An 11,208-nucleotide genomic window follows, 5' to 3' on the forward strand; every position below is an offset into this window, starting at 1 on the left:
AGCTGGTCATCCAGCCTAGTCTTAGCTGGTCAGCAGGCTGGTTTAGCGCTGGGATACCAGCTTAAACCAGCTAAGTCTAGCCAGCCTGTTTAGGCTGGTTTTTCATCAGGGAACCTTGCACTGATTGATTATAAAATATGTCACTGCCCTTGTTCTGTCTTGTTATGTAATGTTTTTTTTATTAAAGGAATGTTTATAAAAATATAAATATACTTAAATGTTCTAATTGAACTATGGCCTAATCCTGTCTAAACCCTGTCTGTAAAACCAGCCCTTAAAGTATTAACTTAATTAGTCCAGAATTACATATATATCACGTCGTGTCATTGACTCTTGTATTGGTAATGATTTACAATATTATTAGCATTACTACTACTACTATGATAAAATCACGTGCGAATATTCATAGTATGGGTTAAAAACATTCACCAGTTAAGCTGTAGCACACATATTCTGTCATACAAATGTATAAAACCTGAACAAATAATTTAGTTAAATGTTTTAATTTATATCTTGTTATGTTTTATACAGGTATAACAACGCGAAATCAAAGTCCTTTCATTTTCTCCCTGGAACCTATCGCCTGTCCTCCAGTCACAAGGTCATTGCTAAATTAATGAGTTCCTGCTGTGATATTCCAAATCAAACACTGAAAATGATTGTGGACATAAAGTTTATTAAATCTTATCAGAAAGCTTTTTATGGCACACACCAAGAAGGTCCTTATTATATGTTCTGTTTAGCTTTGATTTTAGGCCCCTCCTCCACACCTCTATTTACCCTTCATTGAAACAGCAAAACCAGTTTTAACTGGGAGCCCATAAACTTAAACTGCTTTATCGCTACTCAAGAACATATGTTTTCTAAAGTACACCACGCATACATAGCGTCTTAAGCCGTACTGCACCAATGGACAACATGGGTTTTGCTGATGCTGAATACACAGCGGCCTAACCTTTACACTGAGCTCACATCACCCTAATGGACTCTGCACAGAAGATAAGATTAGTATTGATCCTTATGGAACCAGGTACAAATTGGCCCCAAGTCTGGTTAAGAAAATAAGCAAATATTAACTACAAGCTTTAGAAAGAGTATTTGCTAAAAACATGTCATTCGAGAGAAGCACAGACCTCACGTCATAGCTAGTAGCAAGTGTGTGAAAAATCAATCCCAGAAACTTGCAAAGAACTATATGGCTGTACATTGTTTTGTCACCTCATGATAGCTGTTATCCAGTTGTTTCTCAATAGCTATGCTAACGGTTGTCTGTTTATCTATTTAAAATCGGCCAGCATATGTTTTCATATAGTAAGATTAAGCTAATGCACTTAATAGTAGCTCTGCAGACAATTATATGGAAAGTTTATATTTTAGTGATCTCATGCTAATTTAAAAAGTTCATTGTGCTTACAACCTACCAATAGATTGACTAAAAGGTCAGGTTTTATGCTACGATTGCCACAATGATTGTCAGGGGACAGCTGAAGTCTCTCATCAGTAGAGTCAAACAGGATAAGAGAAGATAACATTGTCATTCAGAGAAAGAGACATTAGGCAATATTCAGTTCTCTCATTCACAGCTAAAATCTAGAGAATGGTAAGTTGTAAAGATAAGGTAGGAACTACATGTTAAACTGTTATGAGTTCAGAGAGCTCATTTGGGACAGTGATGCTATATGTGACCCTGGACCACAAAACCAGTCATAAGGGTAAATTTTTCAAAATTGAGATTTATACATCATCTGAAAGCTGAATAAATATTCTTTCCACCGATGTATGGTTTGTTAGGACAGGACAATATTTGGCCGAGATACAACTGTTTGAAATATAGAATCTGAGGGTGCCAAAAAATCAAAATACTAAGAAAAACACCTTTAAAGTTGTCCAAATACAGTTCTTAACAATGCATATTATTAACCAAAAATTAAGTTTTTATATATTTACAGTAGGAATTTTACAAAATATCTTCATGGAACATGATCTTCAGTTAATATCCTGATGATTTTTGGCATAAAACAAAAATCAATAATTTTGACCCACACCATGTATTTTTGGCTATTGTTACAAATAAACCCCAACGACTTAAGACTGGTTTTGTGGTCCAGGGTCACATATATATATATGTAAGTATATATTCTTAACCCTTAATTAAGATGTCCTTCACTTTTAAGTACAATGTAATATTACAACACATTTTATTAAGGCAAAACTGTTAGGCTACTGTTTAAGAGTAATACATGTGATTTATTCAGCATGGTGATGATAAAAAAAGAATTAACTGAGGCCGAAGATCAAGGAAATGATGTTATGCTGGACTGGTCTGGTTTGTCTCACCCCCCTCACATGGTTCCTCTTCACACACCACTGACACACAATAATTTATCATGGTTGTATTTCAAAGGACAAGTGCTTGGCCATTATTGGCTCACACACAGACAACACCCACTGCCTGATTGGATAAACGAAGAGGAGGGAACGTTGGGGGCGGGGAGAGGTTGTAAATTAACTGTCCTTTTACGTGTTGTTCCAAGAATGGCTTCCCCTTTACATTGAAAAGAATGTGCAGCCCCCCTTCTATCATTGTGTAGGATTTCTTATTTTAGGTTTTGGGAAATTGTCACGTTTTCATGTGCATCAGCAACGCCCCATGACACCCCAAACCCACCCCTAAGTTACTCACCATTTGGTGTCTCCACCTGCTCTTCTATGTATTACTATTCAAAGTAAATAGTAGGTAAAAAATGTGTGTGTGTGTGTGTGTGTGTGTGTGTGTGTGTGTGTGTGTGTGCATTATACACATATACATATGACTCCACATAGCCTATGGTCTCTACATAAAGGTCATAGAGACAGCAGAAAAAATAATGCATCAGTAGGCTATCACTGAAAATGATCAGTTTAATATAATTAACAATGCTCTTCTAAAAGACTTAGTATGATGTTTGTGTGCACTAAAACACAGGGTGTTTGTCCTGGGCGGATCCTGTCATCCAATAGACATGCTTGGATTGTTTGCAGAGTCATTTGCTTGTGGTTGTGAAGTTCTCCAACAGCGACATCCTTTGGACAAAGTGAGTACTTTTTGAATGCCATCTGAACCATGTTAGTCTGTAAATATGGTTAGGCTAAAAGGTGTTGTTAGGAGTGCCACTTTGGTGCTACTCAATACCCATTACTATATAACCAAGAGACTGCTTGGCTGACGTTTTAAAGAGTGTGTTGTTACTTTTAAGGAACCCTGGTTCAGTGGCTTTTTATTTATTTATAAAATGTTAAATATGAAATGCTCTTTGTTCTGTATTTTAGCCTTATTTATTTATTTTTTTTTAACATTACAATTAATTTTAATTTCTGTTTCACTGTTGCCTTAGCTCCATCTACTTTTTTTTATACATTTATTTTAGTGTTTAGCTTTTTCACAGAACAAACAAGACAATGATAACAAAAAAAAAAAAAAATTACAATAATAAAAATATAAATTAAAATGTAATAACCTATGACAGAACAACAAAACACAGAGGGACAAATGCATATAAAGGCTAATTATAATTTAACTGGTCAGGTAATGCATAAGCAGGATACAGATTTGTAAATGTTGTAGAGTCACTTAGTCCTGTGCATGTACATTGAAATAAAATGATAACAATTATACACAATACAAAAATAGAAAATAAAATAAAAATAATCAGAATTATCCTGCATTATCCTGACTTATTGGCTGTCAAATAATACTTTAGGCACCATCTTAAATACATTATCAATGAGTTCTGTTCACACTCCATTATTAATAACTCGTCATCAACAAGGGTCATTGGCTATACATGCATTACATCAATTACATTCAGGTATTCTAAAATCTGGCCCCATGTTTTGTCAAATACCTCAGATTTGTCAATATTGATGTACCTCAACCTCTCCAATACAAGCATATTTACGAGATCTCTACCCCACATTTCGAACTTGGGAGCAAATTCAATTTTCCACATTCTTAAAATCACCCTCTTGGCAATGGTCATACCGAATAATATAGCTTGTCTTTCATATTTATTAAATATGTCTAAATTACTAAATATCCCTATTATAGCTAAAAGTGGACATGGTTTAATATTCTTTTTGAATGCTTTAGAAAAACAATCAAATATGTTTTTCCAATATTCCTGTAGTTTAGGGCACAACCATATTATGTGAGTTATCGATCCCTCTGCTACTTTACACCTGTTACAAAATGGAGACACCTCTGGAAAAATGCTGTGCAATTTTACCTTAGATAAGTATAATCTATGCAAGGTTTTAAACTGAATTAAATTATGCCTAACATTAATTGAACAAGTATGTATGTTCTCAAGGCCTTCTTCCCAGCTGTCTGAATCAATCTCTAAACCTAATTCTATCTTTGGCTTCATCTACTACTTCATGTTTTAACAGAATACTATAGAAATATGACACAGCTCCCCGATTTAAAGGATTAAACATATTAATTTGTTCAAGCACATTGTGTTCTATCATCACATTAAAATTTGACACCTGTTTTTTTTTACAAAATCTCTAACTTGTAAGTATCTAAAAATATTTTAGCCTTATTTATTTATTGAGATAAAGCATGGTAAATACTTAACAAATTCTGTATCGATAACAAATATAATGAAATCCTACAGAGTGCTAGGATTTATTCAGTTTAGCATGTTTTTAAAAGATTGAATATTTTATACAGTATACTAGTGAATTTTGTTGACTGGAAAAAGAAACAACTATTAATTTGCTTTATTATTGTATTTACAATTTAGATTTATTTATTTTAATTTTTTTAAGAGTTAGAAACCTATAACAATACAACCTATATTTAGAACCTATTATAACCTAAATCTATATTTAGAAACTGGTGTGTGTCTGATGTGCATTTTATTTTCATTGTGACATTTTGATATGTAAAGAACACAACCATGAGGATTAGCAATTAGCAATTATTTATTTTTGTAATTAAATGTACTGAAAAAACTTTACACTACCAGCCAAAAGTTTCTGAACAGTAAGACTTTTAATTTTTTTTAGTCTCTTCTGCTCACAAAGCCTGCATTTATTTGATCCAAAGTACAGCAAAAACAGTAAAATTTTGAAATATTTGTACTATTTAAAATAACAGTTTTCTATCAAATATATTAAAATAAATGTAATTTTAGCATCATTACTTTAGGCACATGATCCTTCAGAAATCATTCTAATATTCTGATTTGCTGCTCAATAAATAAATAAATAAAATATTATTATGTTGAAGTAAAATTGTTTTAGATTACTTTAATGAATAGAAAGTTCAGAACAACAGCACTTATCTGAAATAGAATTCTTTTATAACATTAAAAATGTCTTTATCATCAATTTTGATGAATTTAAAGCATCCTATAGCTAAAAAAATCAGTAAAATTATTTCTATTTTTTCTTTCTTTAAAAATAAATAAATAAAAATAAGCTTTTGAATGATATAGTGTATAATGTTACACTAGTTACACTAGTTACAAGCTTTTTATTTCAGATAAATGCTGATCTTTGGAGCTTTCTATTCATCGAAGAATCCTGAAAAAAAAAATACTCAACTGTTTTAAATATTGATAATAATAATAATAATAATAATAATAATAATAATAATAAAATGTTTTTTGAACAGCAAATCATATTAGAATGATTTCTGAAGGATCATGTGACACTGAAGACTGGAGTAATGATGCTGAAAATGAAACTTTGATCGCAGGAATAAATTACATTTTAAAATATATTCAAATAGAAAACAATTATTTGAAATAGTAATAGTTTTACTGTTTTTGCTGTAGTTTGGATTAAATAAATGCAGGCTTGGTGAGATGAAGAGACTTTTTTAAAAAAACATTAAAAATCTTACTGTTCAATTATTTTGACTGGTAGTGTAAATTTTACATAAACATTTGGAACAAACGAAAACGTAATGCTTTAAAACCACAGAAATTATTTATGCAACTTTTTTTGGCAATTAATGTTATTAATGTGACTGTGTCTTATTTCTTGTGGCATTGGAATTTTTTTTTTTTTTTTTTTTTTTTTCTGTTACTGTAAAACATCGTATTGGCCAATCAGAAGCCAGGACCAGGAACGTAAGTAAGGAAGCAAGTAAAGTCATTTATTTATTTTTTATTTATTTATTATTTTTTTAATTTGGTGATTCCTCAATTGTGTAATACATATGTTGAAAACGAAAAAAATGCCAAGCACTGGTTTAAGCTCATAATACAATTGTACAATAAGTAAATTTAACTGATGAAATGTTTAATGACAACAAACATACAATCAATCTTGAACAGCTGGCGTTTTGCTGTGTTTGCCACTAGATGGAAGCCAAACGTCAAAAAAGGAATCGTCGCATCATTGACACCATGCAGCGGAAAAAGCACTGACCTAAACTGTCTTGAGATGAGTTATGCTACTTTCATAATATATAATTTTCCTTCATTCATTTTCGCTCAAATTTCGCCTCTCGCATTCCTTTAAAATTTTACAACCTTTTAATCCAGCTCACATCATATCATAGGCCTATAAATATACTGACTTTAATAAGATGATTGTTGTTTGCAAGAAATATCCTAAATATCCTGGTATTTTGAACCGTGTTTCACACTACTATATGCTGAGCTGACAGGTTTCATCATGTAGCGCTTGCACACACAGAATCTAGACAGTGTGATATGAAAAAGTCAAGAGGTAAAGTGTCGAACAAGTTCCCACGAGAAAGCTCCATTTGTGTGCCTTACTGCCGGAAATGGTGGTTATGTGGTTTGTGTTTTTGCGTAAAGCTCATTGCATCTGCCTGGCGGACATAGTGACAATACCTCACAGTCACTGGTCTCGAATCAGTGACTGTCGCAGTATCAGATAATGTCGAATGCAGTGTTTGCAATGTAGCTAAGTAACGGCTCCACATTGTCTTGTTCCTCTTTTAAAAATCTCAGCTGCAATCTTTGGTATTCAGGTAGCAGCTGCGCAAAGGTCTCCTCCAGGTCAGACTGCTGTGAAAGGGCAGAAGTTGGGTGTCAAAACCTCTTTGCAGACTGAAACGTGCCATGGAAATCCTCCAGTGACAGTGTTTTTTATCTAATTTTTAGTTTTCCAATAATAAAAATGTGCTGAAATGAATTCACCCTCCAGCCATTCAAGATCTTAGTTTCTTCACCAATGGATCCTCTGCAGTAAATGGATGCCGACTGAATCAAGTTCAAATAGTTTATAAAAACATAATGCAAGTGATCCACAAGCTGTATTTGTAATAAACAAATCTATCATTAAAACGTTTTTACCTTTAAATCACTGCTTCCAGCTAAAATATGAGTCCTCTATCCATTATATTGCTTTCTTCACTAAATAGTTGTCTCGTCTGAATCAGGAGAGAAATACAGTATGCACAGATCAAGCGTGCATGACGGCACCCATTCACTCCAGAAGATTCATTGCCAAGAGATGCTTCATTTCTCCAAAACTGACTCGTCAAACTCATCTACATTTTGGATGGCCTTAGTGTGAGTACATATACAGCAAATTTTCATTTGTTTAAATATGATCAAATCAGATTTTTTTCTCCGTCCACTGAACAAATTGTTCTAATATGCAAACTCACAAAATGCTACACTATGAATACCTGGAAACAAAGATTTATTTAGATTCTTCCTGTATGGAAATCATCTACTGTCCAAAAGGTCATTGTGTCAGTCCATCCTTACATAACGCAAAATTATGATGATAACAATAAAAATTCATAACTCAAGCATTGTCCTCTCAACAAAGAGAACGCTGACAACAGGAAGACATAAAGTAAGCACTATTTAAATATGAAGAGTTCACATGCAAAACCAGCTAAAAGCCATCTCGGTCAAAAACGAGATAATGATACTGAGTGAATGCTCTCGACGCATATTATACGTCCATCACATACTTTTTCTTCAAACTCGCTAATATATCAGCCTCAGCCCAATCAGAAGTACTGGTACTTACATAGAAACCTGTACATCTGAGCCTGATAAAAATGCATTTTTTAAAGAAAGATGTCAGATGGTTCAGCTGGTTTTGCATCTGAACTCTTCATATATAAATACTGCTGATTTCATTATTTTACAGTAACGTTAAACATTAAGATGAGAAACTAAACATGAAAATGAAAATATTTCATCAGAATGTAAGATTACTATAAATGAAACTTCATTGGTACACACTGTACTTTTATTTTGCGCTACATAATTCTGAGTGACTACAGTTCTTATTTGCAGCGGGACTAGATTCTAATGATCTATTGACTCTTCCTTATTTGTGTTTCCCTTCTCTATGGAAAATATCAGTCTGCCACTGAGACCCTCTGCATTATGAGAGGCTCTTGAAGATGTCTGCAATCCCATTGGGAATAAGGCCGGTTGGCTTCAGTCCACATTCTTCGTGAGAAAAAGCAACTTATTTGAATAGCAAAAATAAGCATGATTGACAAACGGGTCTATCAGTCTCACTTCTGTTTTATAATGTTATATGCACTGACATACAAGTTTCAAGTAAGCAGGCAGCACTTTTAGTTAAAAAGAGAACTCCACTTTCGGAACAAGAATTCACAAATAATTTACTCTCCCCCTTGTCATCCAAGATGTTCATGTCTTTCTGTCTTCAGTCGTGAAGAAATTATGTTTTTTGAGGAAAGCATTTCACGATTTTTCTCCATATAATGGACTTCATTGGTGCCCCGATTTGAACTTCCAAAATGTAGTTTAAATGCAGCTTCAAAGGAATCTAAACGATCCCAGCCGAGGAAGAAGGGTCTTATCTAGCGAAACAATTTTTCGAAACATCATTTTTTTTTTTTTGGAAAATACAATTTTTTACACTTTTTAAGCACAAAAGCTTGTATAGTACAGGCTCTGGGATGCACGTTCACAACGCTACGTACTACTGAATCACGTCGAAAGGTCACGCGGAACGTAGGCGGAGCTACAGACCCAGTGTTTACAAAGCGAATGCGCAAAGACTAAGAAAGTGCAAGTAAGTTTGTAAATGCTGTTTACAAACAAAAAGGTACAACAATGTCCTCCTCTCAAGTTGTAGGAGAAAATAAGAGTTTTTCGCCATACTCAGTACACAGACGATGAACTTACACGTGATTCATAGTAGTGATGGGAAGTTCGGATCATTTTAACGAATCTTTTTTCGAGTCATTTCGTTCATTTTAGCGAAATATAATTAAAATGTTACGTGTTACTTCCCTAACACATCTACTGTTTACACAAACGTTGATCACTCTACAAACAAGACAAAACTATAATGCTATAAGAAACAGAAAAGATTAATTTATTGTTTACCGGGACCTTTAGCCTATGATTAGCTCACCTCACCTTATCTGACAAGATTTCAGGTTTGAATCGTTAGTTCATCACGTGACAGCCCCATAAGATGAACGAATGACTCGAAAAACCCGAAGACTCGAAACAGGTGAACTAATTCCAGTACAGAACCTACTAGGATGTTGCGCGTGCACGACTGAACAAATCACTCCCTGAGACCACTCATTCTTCCTGAGTCACATTAAAGATTCGTTCAAAATGAAAGAATCGTTTAAGAACGCCCCATTACACTTTCGTAGCATCGTGGACGCGCATCCCAGAGCCTGTGCTACACAAGCTTTTGTGCTTAAAAAGTATACAAATATTTATTTTTCGAAAAAAATAACCAATTGTTTTGCTAGATAAGAACCTTCTTCCTTGGCTGGGATCGTTTAGAGCCATTTGAAGCTGCATTTAAACTACATTTTGGAAGTTCAAAATTGGGGCACCAATGAAGTCCATTATATGGAGAAAAATCCTGAAATGCTTTCCTCAAAAACCATAATTTCTTTAGGACTGAAGACAGACAGACATGAACATCCTGGATGACAAAGGGGTGAGTAAATTATTTGTAAATTGTTGTTCTGGAAGTGGACTTCTCCTTTAAAAAGAACTATATGCCTTTTTTAACAATTGATTTTAAACACTTACTTTAACAGAGCACAAAATGTACCTGTACTTACATGAAACTGCACATAAGAAAAATATTATTATTACTATAATCCTCACATGCATATAATAGGCTGGTATTAAAACCTGTGATGGATCAAGCTTTTAATAAATAATAATTTAATTGCAGAGAAAATGATGGTATTTATAAATGGCGATGAGTTTATATAAATTTAAAGTAATTCCCTGGCTTACCCAGATTATATAGATTAATAGCTAAAAATATTTCTATGAACCACACTGAACTAGTTACGTAACTTTTACGACCCCAATCTGGCAACCGATTGCATCAGTGACATGATTTAGGTTATGAAACATCTATTGTCACACTGGAACAATTACTGGATACATACTGCAGACTTCATATCGGCACTATTAAACAAAATCACTCCCATTCTACAACATCACATTGTAGAAACTTCCTCTCTGAAAGTGTGCCAGTGAACTTGCAATCAAACTGTATCTTGGTCTAAAAATGATGAAAATGAATTTTTCTATTCTGTTCCATAGTTTGTCTCAGATACAGCTGAACACAATGTTTCTTTTGTGATTGAACCATAGCTGGAAGTATAAAAAACAACAGTCAATAGTCACACAATTCTCTCTTTTTTGTTTCTCAGCTACAAGTGAACACAATTCTTTGATTTCTGAAGAGAATAACTCTCTAATCTATAAAAATCATGTGTCCAGTTCCACACATCCAAATCCATTGTTTCTTCTTCTGAAATTCAGGCTGCATCAGGATGCCTTTCTGAGGTAATCGGCATCTCAATAAAAGGATTCCCATGACAATCAAAACATCTTACTTGCATCTCCCACTGAATTCCCACCTTGATCCATGTATGAAAACCTAACAAGTTAATGTAGCCTGTATATTCTAGTTTAATCAATGCTCTCGGGTTCCTTCGACTCCCAGAAGCGTTTGATAGGAAGTGTTTGCTTGTTCAGTGTTTAAATATTTATTCCTTTTATGGTCATTTGTATGTTTTGGCGCTACACATTTGTTTGCGGCCAACAGTATCATGGTCTTGTGGGATACAGAGGCCAGGATCGGAATGTTCCTGTAGCCTAATTGTTATGTCATTAAAACAAGTTCATTTTCTGCATCTCCTGCCGATTCTTTTTGGCATTCACGGACATTTTTGAACTCCCATAAGCAGAGTAA

Source organism: Labeo rohita, chromosome 12, assembly GCF_022985175.1.
Source record: "Labeo rohita strain BAU-BD-2019 chromosome 12, IGBB_LRoh.1.0, whole genome shotgun sequence".
NCBI classification, from domain to species: Eukaryota; Metazoa; Chordata; class Actinopteri; order Cypriniformes; family Cyprinidae; genus Labeo; species Labeo rohita.